The following is a 14006-nucleotide window of genomic DNA, read 5'->3' as shown; positions in this document are numbered from 1 at the left end:
AAGTACTAGGTTCAGGCTCCACAGGTAGAATGGATAGTGACACAGAGTCTCAGAGAGGGCTGATTTGGAGACTGATACGACAATTCAGATATAAGGAATAATCAGATAGGCACACGTTGACACACATGTCTCAATTACAGATTCAGATACTGGCCGCACACAGATCAGGGGATGAAGTTCAGGCACCGGCCACAGTAGGACCAGAGATTGCGGGTTCAGGACTAGCCATGCAAACACCAGAGATTACAGGTTCAGAACTGGCCACTCAAGGACCAGGGACAAGGACAGACAACCAGGAAGTAGTGAGCACGCTGGGGTGGTGAGTATGCTGGCATCTCTGCATGGAGGAGGAAGGGGAACCATGTAGGAGCACCGGCAATAGCGTTACACTATGTAGGGAAAGGTGTTTATTGTGACATAAAAGCATCAGGTACAGCACAGGTTAGGAGCATGGGCCAGACGTATTTCACGGTTAGGAGCATTGGCCAGAGGTATTCCACAGGTTAGGAGTATGGGGCAGAGGTATTCCACAGGTTAGGAGCATGGGCCAGAGGTATACCGCAGGTTAGGAGCATAGGATAGAGGTATGCTGCAGGTTAGAAGCATAGGCCAGAGGTATACCACAGGTTAGGAGCATGGGCCAGAGGTATACCACAGGTTAGGAGCATGGGCCAGAGGTATACCACGGGTTAGGGGTGTGGGCCAGAGGTATACCACAGGTTAGGGTCATGGGCTAGTGGTATACCACAGGTTAGGAGCAAGGGCTGCGGTATGCCGCAGGTTAGGAGCATTGGCCAGAGGTATTCCACAGGTTAGGAGCATGGGCCAGAGGTATTCCACAAGTTAGGAGCATGGGCCAGAGGTATACCACAGGTTAGGAGCATGGGCCAGAGGTATACCACAGGTTAGGAGTGTGGGCCAGAGGTATACCACAGGTTAGGGTCATGGGCTAGTGGTATACCACAGGTTAGGAGCATGGGCCAGAGGTATACCACAGATTAGGAGCATGGACCAGAGGTATACCACAGGTTAGGAGCATAGGCCAGAGGTATACCACAGGTTAGGGTCATGGGCTAGTGGTATACCACAGGTTAGGAGCACGGGCCAGAGGTATTCCACAGGTTAGGAGCATGGGCCAGAGGTATACCACAGGTTAGGAGCATTGGCCAGAGATATACCACAGGTTAGGGTCATGGCTAGTGGTATACCAGAGGTTAGGAGCATGGGCCAGAGGTATACCACAGGTTAGGAGCATGGGCATTATACACTTCTGCTCCTGATATCACGCCTGCCTTTTTTAGAAAACACCTGTGATTGTCTTACCGCTGTCTCTAACATCATGTCCTCCCTCTATCTGAAACTGAACCTGTCAAAAACTGGACTCCTCTTGTTTTCTTCCTCTACTAACCTACCTTTGCCTGACATTGCCATCTCCGTGTGTGGTTCCATCATTACTCCCAAGTAGGGTTGAGCGAAACGGATCGGACAAATTTGAAAATTGCCGACTTTCGGCAAAGTTGGGTTTCATGAATCCCGACCCGATCCTAGTGTGGGATCGGCCATGAGGTCGCCGATCTGCGCACAAAAGTCGCATTTCATATGACGCTTTCAGCGTCATTTTTCAGCCAATGAAGGAGGACGCAGAGTGTGGGCAGCATGATGACATAGGTCTCGGTCCCCACCATCTTAAAGAAGGGCATGACAGTGATTGGCTTGCTTTCTGTGGCGTCACAGGGGCTATAAAGGGGCGTGCACGCCGACTGCCATCTTACTTCTGCCGATCTTAGCATAGGGAGAGGTTGCTGCAGCTTCATCAGAAGAAGGGATATAGTTAGGAAGGGAAGATTAACCCCCAAACTGCTTGTGCTGTAGCGATTTCCACTGTCCAACACCACCATTTTTTTGCAGGGACAGTGGAGGCTATATTTTTGTGCATCAGCTCTGTAGCTTATTAGGCTGCCTTATAAGGCTCCTTGATAGCTGCATTGCTGTTTGCACGCTGCTGTGCAAACCAACTGCTTTTTTAAAAGCAAAAATCCTGTTGCTCCTTTCTGTACAGTTATCTTGTTTATTTGTCCACACTTTTGTGTGCAGCAGTCCTTTTTATTGCTGCCATACTTTTCCTGAGATCATTGTAGGGAGATTGAAATTGTACTACAGTCCTTGTATTTTTTCATATATCTTCCAGCCAGTTTCTGCCACTTACAGTGTGTTGTTTTATGCACAGGGCCTGAGTTTTGGTTCAGTCTTTCCCCAAAAAAGTGAGATTCAAATTCTCACAAAGTGGACATACTTCAGTACTGTTAGTTTGTCGTATATCAGCCAGCCACTTTCTGCCGCTTAGATTGCGTTGTTATATACACTGGGCCTAAGTTGTGGTTCAGTCTCCCCCAAAAAAAGTGAGATTCAAATTCTCACAAAGTGGATATACTTCAGTCCTGTTAGTTTGTCGTATGTCAGCCAGCCACTTTCTGCCACCTACATTGTGTTGTTTTATGCACGGGGCCTGATTTTGTGTTCCGTCTCCCAAAAAAAAGGGAGATTTAAATTCTCAACAAGTTTATATACACCTTCTACCTTGTTTTACAATACCATATAATGGTTGTTAGTTTGGTTAGATTTTCCAAAAAATGAGGAAGTCTGGTGGAAGAGCCCGTGGGCGGTGGTTGCCAGCTGGTACTGATGGTGCTGGTGGTGCATCTGGTGGTAGTGGCAAAAGCACAATAGCACCTAAGGCTGGAGGTGTTGAGGCAGCGTCATTGTCAAGGCTCCCTTATCTGGGAGTAGGAAAACAGCTTTTAAAGCCGGAGCAGCAGGAAAAACTTTTGGCTTTCCTTGCTGACTCAGCCTCTAGCTCTTTTGCCTCCTCTTCAGAAAGTTCCAAATATAAAAGCAGCAAGTCGTCAGTGTTTGCTCCCAGTCAGGAACAAGACATTTCCTTGTTCACCCAAACCAAAAGTGAAGGATGCGTCAGGCGACACTACAGGTTACTCCATGGAGCTCTTTACATATACCGTGCCTGGGTTAGAAAAGGAAATTGTTAACTGCCCATTACAAGATGAATCGGACATGGAGTGCACTGATGCACAGCCACAGCTAGATTATTATGCTGTTCCATTGACTCAAATCACTACATTGCCCTCGCAGTGTACTGAGCCAGAATCTGACCCTGATGAGACTATGGTGCCCCGTCCCGAACGCTATAGCACCTTACACGATGACACAGAGGAAGGTGCACATAACATTGAAGAGGAGGTGATAGATGACCCAGTTGTTGACCCAGATTGGCAGCCATTGGGGGAAGAGGGTGCCGCTGCCAGTAGCTCAGAAGCAGAGGAGGATGATCCGCAGCAGCCATCTACATCACAACAGCTGTCATTTGGCAGGCCCGTATCAGGCCAAAAACGTTAGTCAAAAATAAAAACAGTTTTATGACAGCGTGGCCATCCGGTGAAAGTAGCACAGCGTGCAATGCCTGAAAAGGTATTCCATAGTAGGAAGAGTGTATTGTGGCAATTTTTTAACCAAGATCCGAATGATCAGTCAAAAGTTATCTGTAAGAAATGCTCAAAGACCTTTAGCAGAGGCAAGAATCTTCAAAATGTAAATACAACGTGCATGCTTAGACATTTAACCAGCATGCACTTGCAAGCCTGGACTAACTACCAAACGTCCTGTACCGTTAGTGCACCTGCTCAGAATGAAGGTAGTAAGCAACGCTACATTGCTTCCCTCACTGTAAGCCCACTGGTTAGGACACCACCAGCAGCAAATGTTGATGATCTAACCTTCATTAAAATGAACCAATCATGGATTTCAAATTATTTTGCCCCACCTTCCCCTGCTGACACGTAGCTTGCCTGAAAAATGTCTTGCTTTTGGCCTCCTCTTACTGACGTCTCCAATTCCTCCATTTGCACCTGCTGAATGTCCACCATAGGCCATTTTTATACCTCCCTAAATGGGCTGACTCCCCCCACAGGGCTGTGGTCACCACCTGGCGCAAGCACCCGTGCGAGTGCCGTTTGCCTGGACAGGTGGGTGGGCCCACTCTTGGGCGACGGCACTGGCACAGGGTCCCTCATAGTACAATAAAGTGTCTCTGACGGTAGTGGTGCACAACCAACGTCAGACACACCGTCGTAATATGAGGGGCCCTGTGTTAGTACCGTCGCCCACGAGAGAGTGTTCCCCCAGCTCGAACAGTGCTCTACCACTTGCAATACTTACCTCTCCCTGCTCCACTACTGTGTAGTCTGTGCTGTTAAATCCTTCAATGGCACTGCCAATACAAATTTGTTGAAATGATAGATGATAGTTAAAATATACAGGGGCCCTGGCCTCCATTTAGACCAGTTAATACTTTGCGCCTACTACCACTGTCTGCTACTCAGCAGAGGAGCCCACCCCTGTACCTAGCTATGCCACCTGTTTATTTATGAACAATTTTTTGGCAGACATTTAGCCCACTTTATTATTTGGGCCTACTAACTGTGTCTGCCACTCATTACAGTTTTCCTTCACTGAACAAAGCAATGCCGCCTGTTTAGTCCTGTTACCAATTTTGAACTGCATTTAGCCTACTTTATTATTTGGGCCTATGTCTGTGTTTCCTCCTCATCCTGCCCATTGCCCAGCCACTGCTAGATGAGTCTGCTGGTACATTGACCCAGACCACTACATTCCCCTTGCACTCTACACAGCAAGAATCTGACCCTGCTGAAAAGTCAGGTTCCCCTTCCCGCATACTATACCACCTTACACGGGGACAAAGAGGAAGGTGCAGATGAAAGTGCAGGTTCCTTCATCAGGTGGGGGGGCATACTCGTTGGCACTGGCACAGGGCCCCTCATAGTACGCAAAAGTGTCTCTGCCAGTGGGAGGCACCACCCGCCGTCAAATACACCGCCGTACTATGAGGGGCACTGTGCCAGTGCCAACCAGTGCCCCCCCCCTGCTTGCTCAGGATCACAGCACTTGCAAAGATGAAATACTTGCCGTGACATATTCCGCGTTTCCTGGGCCACGAAAATCTTGAGCCAGCCCTACCCCCCACAACTTTAGCCAAATGACCCCCAGTTTTCAATGCCTAACTATTATTATAAAGTAAATTAAGATTGACAAGCTTAAGTAATAAGAATTGATGTTTTTGGCATTAAAATGGGCACTGTAGGAGTTTTCCTGTCCTCCACTCACTGCCGACTTTGATTCCTCCCTGACTTGCATTGGGTTTCGTGTTTCAGTCGGCCCCCAACTTTTCAAAAATAATCGGCCGATTTCACCCGACCCGACTTTTGACAAAGTCGGGTTTCGCGAAACCCGACTTGATCCGAAAAAAGTAAAAGTCGCTCAACTCTACTCCCAAGCAACATGTCAGCTGCCTTGGGGTCATACTTGATTCAGAGCTTTCATTCACTCCCCACATCCGATCACTGGCTCGCTCTTGTTATCTGCACCTCCAAAAGCATTTCTAGAATTCGACCTTTTCTTGCTTGCGACTCTGCAAAAACTCTTACTGTTTCTCCTATTCATTCTCGTCTGGACTATTGTAACTCTCTACTAATAGGCCTCAGTCTTATCAAATTGTCCCCTCTCCAATCTGTCCTGAATGCTGCAGCCAGGATCATCTTCCTCACCAACTGTTATTCCGATGCCTCTACCTTGTGCCAGTCATTACACTGGTTACCCATCCACTCCAGAATCCAGTACAAAAGTATTACCCTCATTCACAAAGCGCTCAGCACCACCCTACATCTCCTCCCTGGTCTCAGCCTACCACCCTACCTGTGCTCTCCCTTCTGCTAATGACCTGAGGTTAACATCCTCAGTAATCACAACCTCCCTCTCCCGTCTCCAAGACTTTTCATGTGCTTCGCCAATTCTTTGGAATACACTACCCAGGTTAATACGATTAATCCCCAATCCCCAGAATTTTAAGCGTGGCCTAAAAACGCATTTGTTCAGACTGGCCTACCGTCTCAACGCATTAACATAACTATCCCTGTGTGGCCCATTCAATAAACTTCAACCATAATCAGGTTCCTCGCATCATGTTCTCATACACTTTATGCATTTAATAGCCCTCTGTGTCTGTACTGTTACATATTTAGGCTGTTAACTGTACATGAACACCCGATCCTTACACTGGCTGGTCCGAACAACGAAAGCAATTGTTACCATCCACCTCTCGTATCTCCCCTTTTTCCTCATAGTTTGTAAGCTTGTGGATCGCCCCTCAAGGGCCGTGGGGTACTCGGTACCGGGTCCGATGTTCACTGGGGGTTGGTAGTCTCCCATGCTGGCACACCCTTCTCCGGCGCTCCTCGTGGCGCTGCAATGGCGGCGGTTTTGGCGGTCTTTTACAGTGAACAGTCTCCCAATAAAGTACGGTTCAGGCACAGTTCTTGCACAGTCTTTAGGCGCACATGACCCGATTTACGGGGTTTAGTAGATCCTGTTCGTGACGCCAAAGTTGGATCGCCCCCCAAGGGCCGTGGGGTACTCGGTATGGGGTCGATGTTAACTGGCGGATGTCACAGTGGCTGACCCGATCCGTGGCCCTGGGACGTCCGTGTAAAATGGAAAGGTCTTTAAAGGGATAGAGTTTGCCTTCGTGATGCCACCTGTGGTATTCGGTAAGGGTGACCGACGCTGCTTTAAGGGGTCTGCTGGGGTGATGTTATGGCAGCTAGATGGTATACCTTCCCACAGATGAAGTATGTCCCCAGGGCTTTTGGTGTGTAGATGGTGAATGGTGAGTGGTGCAGAGAAGAACAAGGACACAGGGTTGCAGTCTCTTTACCATTACTGAAGACTTCAGCATCCACAGTCCAGAGCACCAGATCACAGGGCAGGCAGAGTCCGGCCGGTTTGGAGGCAAGTCCAGAGTCCCCTTGTCTAGGTGGAAATCAGTAGCCTTCCCTTGTGCTGCAGTGGTGTAGTCCCTTACTATGGCTTCACATAAAGGTCTCACAGATGTGGTGTTTCGCTCTCTGTCCCCCATATAGGATAGGACAAAACCCGTATGTCTGGTGACTTGAGCCTGTTTATAGGGTCTCTTAGATAACCCGGCTCTGTAGCTGTCACCGTGCCTCCTGGGTGTAGGTGCGGACAGGTAACCTGCAATTAGATGTCCTGCCGGTCTCTGAAATAAGGCGTAGAGGTCCTTACTCCCTTGGTGTTCTGGCTACCGGGGTTTTGCGCCTCAGAAGGAGGCAACCTGAGCAGGGCTGGTCCCCTTCCTGTATCCTCTCCTTTGCTTCGACTGTTGTGAATTCTGTGGCTGAATTCACTCCTGTGGTCACAAGTGGTACTGCAGCTTCTGAGCTTCCTCCCTCAGGTGTTCTGGTGAGCTCGTTAACTGCTTCATTAATTAACTCCGCCTGATGCTGCTATCCTTGCTCCTTGTCAATGTTTCAGTGTTGGATCTGAGCTTCTCCTGATTGTTCCTGTGACCTGCTGCTCTGTATAGCTAAGTGCTTTTTGCTTTTTTGTTGCTTTTTTTCTGTCCAGCTTGTCTTTTGTTTTGCTGGAAGCTCTGAGACGCAAAGGGTGTACCGCCGTGCCGTTAGTTCGGCACGGTGGGTTTTTTTGCCCCCCCTTTGCGTGGTTTTGCTTTAGGGTTTTTTGTAGACTGCAAAGTTCGCTTTACTGTCCTCGCTCTGTCCTAGAATATCGGGCCCCACTTTGCTGAATCTATTTCATCCCTACGTTTTGTCTTTTCATCTTACTCACAGTCATTATATGTGGGGGGCTGCCTTTTCCTTTGGGGAATTTCTCTGGGGCAAGTCAGGCCTATTTTTCTATCTTCAGGCTAGCTAGTTTCTTAGGCTGTGCCGAGTTGCCTAGGTAGTTGTTAGGCGCAATCCACAGCCGCTTTTAGTTGTGTTTAGGATAGGATCAGGTGTGCAGTCTACAGAGTTTCCACGTCTCAGAGCTCGTTCTTGTATTTTTGGGTATTTGTCAGATCACTGTGTGCGCTCTGATCGCTAAGCACACTGTGTTTCTGGATTGCCTTCATAACACCTGTCATTAGCAAACATAACAGTACAAGGAGCCACCCCAGCTGGAGTTGTCAGGGGGTACATGGTGATGTTCCATTTTTGTCGATTTCGTCATCCACCTCTTCTGAGGTCCCAGAGTTCTTGTCTGATTATCAGGATGTATTTGAAGAGCCCAAGTCCGATGCTCTACCTCCGCATAGGGATTGTGATTGTGCTATCAATTTGATTCCTGGTAGTAAATTCCCTAAAGGTCGATTATTTAATTTATCCGTGCCCGAACACGCCGCTATGCGCAGTTATGTGAAGGAATCCCTGGAGAAGGGACATATTCGCCCATCGTCATCACCACTGGGAGCAGGGTTCTTCTTTGTAGCCAAGAAGGATGGTTCGCTGAGACCGTGTATTGATTACCGCCTTCTTAATAAGATCACTGTTAAATTTCAGTATCCCTTGCCATTGTTATCTGACTTGTTTGCTCGGATTAAGGGGGCTAGTTGGTTCACTAAGATAGATCTTCGTGGTGCGTATAATCTGGTGAGAATCAGGCAAGGAGATGAATGGAAAACTGCATTCAATACGCCCGAGGGTCATTTTGAGTATCTAGTGATGCCGTTCGGACTTGCCAATGCTCCATCTGTGTTTCAGTCTTTTATGCATGACATCTTCCGTGAGTATCTGGATAAATTCCTGATTGTTTACTTGGATGACATTTTGATCTTCTCAGATGATTGGGAGTCTCATGTGAAGCAGGTCAGAATGGTTTTTCAGGTCCTGCGTGCTAACTCTTTGTTTGTGAAGGGATCAAAGTGTCTCTTCGGTGTGCAGAAAGTTTCATTTTTGGGGTTCATCTTTACCCCTTCTACTATCGAGATGGATCCAGTTAAGGTCCAAGCCATCCAGGATTGGATTCAGCCGACATCTCTGAAAAGTCTGCAAAAGTTCCTGGGCTTTGCTAATTTTTATCGTCGCTTCATCTGTAATTTTTCTAGCATTGCCAAACCATTGACCGATTTGACCAAGAAGGGTGCTGATTTGGTTAATTGGTCTTCTGCTGCTGTGGAAGCTTTTCAGGAGTTGAAGCGTCGTTTTTGTTCTGCCCCTGTGTTGTGTCAGCCAGATGTTTCTCTTCCGTTCCAGGTCGAGGTTGATGCTTCTGAGATTGGAGCAGGGGCGGTTTTGTCACAGAGAGGTTCTGATTGCTCAGTGATGAAACCATGTGCTTTCTTTTCCAGGAAGTTTTCGCCCGCTGAGCGTAATTATGATGTGGGCAATCGAGAGTTGCTGGCCATGAAGTGGGCATTCGAGGAGTGGCGTCATTGGCTTGAAGGAGCTAAGCATCGCGTGGTGGTATTGACTGATCATAAGAACTTGACTTATCTCGAGTCTGCCAAGCGCTTGAATCCTAGACAGGCCCGTTGGTTGTTATTTTTTGCCCGCTTCGACTTTGTGATTTCGTACCTTCCGGGCTCTAAAAATGTGAAGGCGGATGCTCTGTCTAGGAGTTTTGTGCCAGACTCTCCGGGTTTATCTGAGCCAGCGGGTATCCTCAAGGAAGGAGTCATTGTGTCTGCCATCTCCCCTGATTTGCGGCGGGTGCTGCAAAAATTTCAGGCGAATAAACCTGATCGTTGTCCAGCAGAGAAACTGTTCGTCCCTGATAGGTGGACTAATAAACTTATCTCTGAACTTCATTGTTCGGTGTTGGCTGGTCATCCTGGAATCTTTGGTACCAGAGAGTTAGTGGCTAGATCCTTCTGGTGGCCATCTCTGTCACGGGATGTACGTACTTTTGTGCAGTCCTGTGGGATTTGTGCTAGGGCTAAGCCCTGCTGTTCTCGTGCCAGTGGGTTGCTTTTGCCCTTGCCGGTCCCAAAGAGGCCTTGGACACATATTTCGATGGATTTCATTTCTGACCTTCCCGTTTCTCAAAAGATGTCAGTCATTTGGGTGGTCTGTGATCGCTTTTCTAAAATGGTCCATCTGGTGCCCTTGGCTAAATTGCCTTCCTCCTCTGATTTGGTACCTTTGTTCTTTCAGCATGTGGTTCGGTTGCATGGAATTCCTGAGAATATTGTTTCTGACAGAGGTTCCCAGTTTGTTTCAAGGTTTTGGCGAGCCTTTTGTGGTAGGATGGGCATTGACCTATCCTTTTCCTCGGCTTTCCATCCTCAGACTAATGGCCAGACCGAACGAACCAATCAGACCTTGGAAACATATCTGAGATGTTTTGTTTCTGCAGACCAGGATGATTGGGTGTCCTTTTTGCCGTTGGCTGAGTTCGCCCTTAATAATCGGGCCAGCTCGGCTACCTTGGTTTCTCCATTTTTTTGCAATTCTGGGTTCCATCCTCGTTTCTCTTCAGGACAGGTTGAGTCTTCGGACTGTCCTGGTGTGGATTCTGTGGTGGATAGGTTGCAGCAGATCTGGACTCAGGTAGTGGACAATTTGATCTTGTCCCAGGAGAAAGCTCAACTTTTCGCTAATCGCAGACGCCGTGTGGGTCCCCGACTTCGTGTTGGGGATCTGGTTTGGTTATCTTCTCGTCATATTCCTATGAAGGTTTCCTCTCCTAAATTTAAACCTCGTTTTATTGGTCCGTATAGGATTTCTGAGGTTCTCAATCCTGTGTCTTTTCGTTTGACCCTCCCAGACTCCTTTTCCATACATAATGTATTCCATAGGTCGTTGTTGCGGAGATACGTGGCACCTATGGTTCCATCTGTTGAGCCTCCTGCCCCGGTTTTGGTGGAGGGGGAATTGGAGTATATTGTGGAGAAGATTTTGGATTCTCGTGTTTCTAGACGGAAACTCCAGTATCTGGTTAAATGGAAGGGTTATGCTCAGGAAGATAATTCCTGGGTTTTTGCCTCTGATGTTCATGCTTCCGATCTTGTTCGTGCCTTTCATGCGGCTCATCCTGGTCGGCCTGGGGGCTCTGGTGAGGGTTCGGTGACCCTTCCTCAAGGAGGGGGTACTGTTGTGAATTCTGTGGCTGAATTCACTCCTGTGGTCACAAGTGGTACTGCAGCTTCTGAGCTTCCTCCCTCAGGTGTTCTGGTGAGCTCGTTAACTGCTTCATTACTTAACTCCGCCTGATGCTGCTATCCTTGCTCCTTGTCAATGTTTCAGTGTTGGATCTGAGCTTCTCCTGATTGTTCCTGTGACCTGCTGCTCTGTATAGCTAAGTGCTTTTTGCTTTTTTGTTGCTTTTTTTCTGTCCAGCTTGTCTTTTGTTTTGCTGGAAGCTCTGAGACGCAAAGGGTGTACCGCCGTGCCGTTAGTTCGGCACGGTGGTTTTTTTTGCCCCCTTTGCGTGGTTTTGCTTTAGGGTTTTTTGTAGACTGCAAAGTTCGCTTTACTGTCCTCGCTCTGTCCTAGAATATCGGGCCCCACTTTGCTGAATCTATTTCATCCCTACGTTTTGTCTTTTCATCTTACTCACAGTCATTATATGTGGGGGGCTGCCTTTTCCTTTGGGGAATTTCTCTGGGGCAAGTCAGGCCTATTTTTCTATCTTCAGGCTAGCTAGTTTCTTAGGCTGTGCCGAGTTGCCTAGGTAGTTGTTAGGCGCAATCCACAGCCGCTTTTAGTTGTGTTTAGGATAGGATCAGGTGTGCAGTCTACAGAGTTTCCACGTCTCAGAGCTCGTTCTTGTATTTTTGGGTATTTGTCAGATCACTGTGTGCGCTCTGATCGCTAAGCACACTGTGTTTCTGGATTGCCTTCATAACACCTGTCATTAGCAAACATAACATTCGACTTCCTTCACGTTCGCTGCAATAAAATTCTTCCTTTCAAAGTCTCTCTGGGAGCTGCAGCTCTGAGGGCATGCACAGCTCCATTGTCCCTCTGTCCTCCTCTGACCACTGTCTGGAACTGACTGAGCTGAGCTCAGCCAGCAACTAACTTTCCCTACAGACTACCAGTTATATCTATATATGAGGAGCGACCTAATAAATAGGAGCAGAGGCTCCCCCTGGTGGCCTGGAGTATGAAATGTGTTGCATGTTTGTGATACCTGGATGCAGTTATCCTTTCTTGCCTCCAAACCTAGCATCACTCTCCTCGGGAGGAAAGCGAGACTACTGCGACGACCAGGACCCTGGGGCGATGCACTTGCGAGCAGGGCCTTCATTCCTCTTAGTATCTGTTTTGATCTGTGTTTATTGTTATGCTGTAATGTCCATTGTCTGTACAAATCCCCTCTATAATGTAAAGTGCTGTGGAATATGTTGGCCCTGTATAAATAAAAATTATTATTATTATGGGCCAGAGGCATTTCACAGGTGAGGAGCATGGGCCAGAAGCATACCACAGGTTAGGAGCATGGGCCACAGGTATTTCACAGGTTAGGAGCATATGCCAGAGGAATACCACAGGTTAGGAGCATGGGCCAGAAGCATACCACAGGTTAGGAGCATGGGCCAGAGGCATACCACAGGTTAGGAGCATGGGCCAGAAGCATACCACAGGTTAGGAGCATGGGCCAGAAGCATACCACAGGTTAGGAGCATGGGCCAGAGGCATACTACAGGTTAGGAGCATGGGCCAGAAGCATACCACAGGTTAGGAGCATGGGCCAGAGGCATACCACAGGTTAGGAGCATGGGTCAGAGGTATACCACAGGTTAGAAGCATGGGCCAGAGGCATTCCACAGGTTAGGAGCATCGGCCAGAAGCATACCACAGGTTAGGAGCATGGGCCAGAGGCATACCACAGGTTAGGAGCATTGGTCAGAGGTATACCACAGGTTAGGAGCATGGGCCAGAGGCATACCACAGGTTAGGAGCATGGGTCAGAGGTATACCACAGGTTAGGAGCATGGGCCAGAGGTATACCTTTAAGGGCTCTTTATCAGTTTACAATGATAGCTGATATCATTTTAAATATTGTCTATGAAAAATTGTTCTAGTTTTAGAATATTTTTTAATAAAAAACGTTTAAACTTATTTATGTTGACAATTTGTAGTTTGATATGATCAATTTAATAAATTCCAGTGGTGGCATGGGTAGAGTGGTCAGAAGAGAGCAGCATAACTTTACTAAGCCCTAGTCATGTTTTCTAAAGAAACTTAAATAACATAAATGCCCAATTAAATAACTTAAATAACACAAATATAGTAAAGAAACTTAAATAACTCAAATAACCCAAATGCTGGGACATTCATATCTCCAACATGCATTCATTAGCACAGCTGGCAAAAAAGGAGTTAATGTAATTAAAAACTGGTAGTATCACCTCAGCAAAAGAACTGAAAGGAGGAAAGCGTAGGGGAGAAGAGGCGGAAAGTCTGAATCTTGTGGCTTTCTTAATTTCCTGTTTAAACAAATGCACACTACAATGTGAGGAGAGCGAGGTGTAAAAGTGTCTTCTGTAGACATCACTAGGAGCCCTGAGAAGCACATCTGTATAGAGAGGCTGGACCTTGAATCCAGTACTTCACTGCAGGTAACCATTAGGTATCCTTTATAAGGGGTTTATACGGTACAATCAGGGAGGTGGAGCGGCTGGTGCTATTCTGGAATGGGCTGGACTCTTGCTTTTCTACTTCTGTATTTTCATTTTCTGTTATGACAGAAGAGCCGGTTGATAAATTCATGACTGCAGCAAAAAAAACAATAGAATTTAAAGAATGTTTTAATCTTCTGCAACTCCGAAAAGGAAGATGACATCTGATGTTTTCTGTTGTTAAATGGTATGACAGACAGGTTGCCTGACGTCGGTAGCAAACCTTAACTGACCAGTATGGCCTGTTGTGAATATATGCAATTTTTTGGAGCACTTATCACATATTATGGAACTGGAAGTATTACACCAACTGCATCAACACCCCCTCCTAATAAATGATGTCAGTGCATCTACTATATAATTGTCTATGGGTCACTTCCGTCTTTCTGTCTGTCTGTCCTTCTGTCTGTCACGGATATTCATTGGTCGTGGCCTCTGTCTGTCATGGAAATCCAAGCCGCTGATTGGTCGCGGCAAAACAGCCACGACCAAT

The 14006-nt window shown here is 47.3% G+C and overlaps 1 protein-coding gene across 1 annotated transcript in view; it reads left to right on the top strand.

Annotated features, from left to right (window-relative positions):
- Positions 1–13337: 13337 nt before the first annotated feature.
- The window catches only part of TRAF3IP3 (TRAF3 interacting protein 3), a 99407-nt gene continuing 98738 nt past the window's right edge, over positions 13338–14006 (top strand). Inside the window, exon 1 of the mRNA XM_069756164.1 lies at positions 13338–13453. The gene's annotated coding sequence lies outside the window, so the exon portion shown is untranslated. The remainder of the gene's footprint in view (positions 13454–14006) is intronic.

This window comes from Ranitomeya imitator, chromosome 3 (genome assembly GCF_032444005.1).
Source record: "Ranitomeya imitator isolate aRanImi1 chromosome 3, aRanImi1.pri, whole genome shotgun sequence".
Taxonomy (NCBI): Eukaryota; Metazoa; Chordata; class Amphibia; order Anura; family Dendrobatidae; genus Ranitomeya; species Ranitomeya imitator.
The sequence above is the reverse complement of the archived record's forward strand: the minus strand, read 5'-3'. Positions and strand labels throughout refer to the sequence as shown.